Genomic DNA, 3,589 nt, shown 5'->3' on the forward strand with positions numbered 1-3,589 from the left:
ATAATGTGTGTCAATTATACATCAATAAAAAAATAAATTGAACATTTTTGCTGGTGTTATCTTTGGTGTAGATTCTTAGAAATGGGATTTCCTAAAAATAGGGGAGAGGTAATAGCTACACATTAAATAGAAATTTAAGAGATATAAAAATCAAGGGCGCCTGGGTGGCTTAGTCAGTAAAACATCCAACTCTTGATTTTGGCTCAGGTCATGATCTCATGGTTTATGGGTTCGAGCCACATGTCAGGCTCTGTGCTGACAGCATGGAGCCTGCTTGGGATTTCTCTCTCCTTCTCTCTTTGCCTCTCCTCGGCTTGCTTTCTTTCTCAAAAAATAAATAAACATTAAAAAAAGACATAGCAATCAAATATAATTCTTTTTTTTTTTAATTTTTTTTTCAACGTTTATTTATTTTTAGGACAGAGAGAGACAGAGCATGAACGGGGGAGGGGCAGAGAGAGAGGGAGACACAGAATCAGAAACAGGCTCCAGGCTCTGAGCCATCAGCCCAGAGCCCGACGCGGGGCTGGAACTCACGGACCGCGAGATCGTGACCTGGCTGAAGTCGGACGCTTAACCGACTGCGCCACCCAGGCGCCCCTCAAATATAATGATTCTTGATTGAATCGTGGTATGAAAAAAATGAGCTATGCATAACATTTTGAGGACAGAGGTAAATTTAAATATAGAATAGGTATGAGATGAAATTAGGGAGTTATTTTTATGTTGTTGGGGGTGACAATACCATTGTATCTAGATAGGAGAATGTCCTTTTTTTTTTTTTTTAGATGTATAAAATATTTTGTCAAGAAATGTCATAGTCTGGGGGCGCCTGGGTGGCGCAGTCGGTTAAGCGTCCGACTTCAGCCAGGTCACGATCTCGCGGTCCGTGAGTTCGAGCCCCGCGTCGGGCTCTGGGCTGATGGCTCAGAGCCTGGAGCCTGTTTCCGATTCTGTGTCTCCCTCTCTCTCTGCCCCTCCCCCGTTCATGCTCTGTCTCTCTCTCTCTGTCCCAAAAATAAATAAACGTTGAAAAAAAAAAAAATTAAAAAAAAAAAAAAAAAAAAGAAATGTCATAGTCTGTGTGACACTTTGAAACAGATCAACCACAATAATAAAAAAATATAGATACATTGATAAAACAATAAAGCTGGTATGACAAAATGTAAATGTTAACAATGGTTGAATCTAAATAGTGGATTTATAGGTCTTCATTGTACCATTTTTCCTATTTTTGTATATGTTTGAAAACTTTATAATAAAAAGTTAAAATTTTAAAAATTATGTAAAATTGTTTTATCTTTCTAGTGAAGTATTCTTTTTATTCTTATGTTGTAACTTTCTTTATCCATAAAAAGAAATTTTCTTAAAAGTATATTTTGTCTGATACTAATGTAATTATCTCATAATACTAATGTACTATTTCAGAATACTAGTGTAATTTCTTTTGGTTAATATTTGTTTGGGTGTCAGTACAGAGGCTGCAGCGGGAGAGGAATGACCTAAGGAGAGCTCTAAAGATCCTGTCTGGGGGTGCCTGGCTGGCTCAGTTAGAAGAGCACGTGCCTCTTGATTTTGAGGTCTAGTTTGAGTCCCATGTTGGGTGTAGAATTTACTAAAAATAAATAAATAAACTTAAAAAAAAAAAGATGCTGTCTGTGCATGTGACCTTGGGCTGTGGCTTTTATCCTCCCTTAGCAGGCTTGGCTGGTCTCCAAAAACATTTTGTGATCATCCTTAATTGCCACAAGGAAACTCCATGCCTAACATTTGTCCTCAGAAGACTAGAACTGCTGGGGTGTCTTCTGTTTTTGAAGAGCCTATTCTTGGAGCTTTACTCTCTGCTGACCTTGAAGAGACTAGGTATGTCTTAAGTGTTGGTGATTGCTCAAGTACATGGGCTAAAGGATGTTCAAGCAGAAGAAATGGTAGAGTTTTCTTACAAGCTTAAAGGGTATGTCTCTGAACTTGGAACCTGATAATGTTGGTGTTACTGTGTTTGGAAATGAAAACTAATTAAGGAAGAAGATATCCTGAAGAGGACAGGAGACATTGTGGGCATTCTAGGTGGCAAGAAGCTGTTGGGTCATATAGTAGGTGCCATTGGTAATGGTTGCAAGAACTGTAGGCAAGTTGGCTGAAAGCCCCTGGGATCGTTCCTCCAATCTCTGTGCAGACTGGCATTAAGTCTGTGGATAGATGGTCAACATGAGCTGGTTATTGGTGGCCAATAGGCTGGCAAAATGTCAATGATTGACGTAACCATTAACCAGAAATGTTTCAATGATGCATCTGATGAAAAGAAGAAGCTGTATCATATCTACATTGCCTAGTTGGTGAAGAGACTTACAGATGCAAATGCCATGAAGTACACCATTGTGGTTTCAGCTACTGCTGATTCTGCCCCACATCAGTGCCTGACTCCTTATTCCGGCTGTTCTATAGGAGAATATTTTAAGGATAATGGAAAACATGCTTCGATCATCTATCAAGAGTTATCCAAATGCTCTGTTGCTTACTGCCACACTTCTGCTGCTCATGAGGCCTATTCTAGCGATATGTTTTAACTACACTCCTGTCTGCTGGAGAGAACAAAATGAATGATTCTTTTGGTAGTGGCTTCTTGTCTGCTTTTCCAGTCGGAGAAACACGGCTGGTTATGTGTGTGCTTATATTCCAATGAATGTCACCTCCATCAGTGACGGGCAGATCTTGGAAACAGAAGTGTTTTACAAAGGTGTCTGTTGGCTTGTCTGTATCCTGTGTCAGATCTGCTGCCCAAACCAGGGTCAGGAAGCAAGTGGCAGGTACCATGAAGCTGGAATTGGCTCTTAATCATGAGGTTGCTGCTTTTGCCTGATTCGGTTCTGACCTCCCTGCTGCCACTCAACAGCTCTTGGGTCGTGATGTGCATCCTGAGTATCTGAAGCAAGGACAGTATGCTCCTGTGGCTACTGAAGAACAAGTGGCCCTTTGCTGGTATAAGGGGGTATCTTGATGAACCAGAGCTATTTCTATTTTATTTGTTTTTGTGGGGTTTTTTGGAGTATTTAAAAGCAAACCTTAAAAGGCCTGATATTTTATTCTAACCACTTCATCATGCTTTAAAAGACAACTTTTTTCCTTATATAACCCAAGGCCACATTTACATCTAACAACATGAAATAAACATTTCTTTCTTTTTTTTTTTTTTAACGTTTATTTATTTTTGGGACAGAGAGAGACAGAGCATGAACGGGGGAGGGGCAGACAGAGAGGGAGACACAGAATCGGAAACAGGCTCCAGGCTCTGAGCCATCAGCCCAGAGCCTGACGCGGGGCTCGAACTCCCGGACCGCGAGATCGTGACCTGGCTGAAGTCGGACGCTTAACCGACTGCGCCACCCAGGCGCCCCGAAATAAACATTTCTTAAGTTGTAATACAAACTATTCAAATTTCCCTATCATCTCAAAGAATGTCTTTTTACAATTATTACTTTTGCAAGCCAGAGTCCGCACAGGGTCCACCTTTGGTGATTATAGTCTCTAGGATCCCTTTTCATTCGCATAAGTGCTCCACTTCCCCTCCTTTATTTGAGTTACTTCTTGA

At 40.7% G+C, this 3,589-nt stretch overlaps 1 pseudogene; it reads left to right on the forward strand.

The window, feature by feature from the left end:
• Nucleotides 1-1,649: 1,649 nt before the first annotated feature.
• On the forward strand, nucleotides 1,650-3,089 carry LOC123607267 (annotated as a pseudogene).
• Nucleotides 3,090-3,589: the final 500 nt, after the last annotated feature.

Source organism: Leopardus geoffroyi, chromosome A2 (assembly GCF_018350155.1).
Source record: "Leopardus geoffroyi isolate Oge1 chromosome A2, O.geoffroyi_Oge1_pat1.0, whole genome shotgun sequence".
In the NCBI taxonomy this organism is placed as follows: domain Eukaryota; kingdom Metazoa; phylum Chordata; class Mammalia; order Carnivora; family Felidae; genus Leopardus; species Leopardus geoffroyi.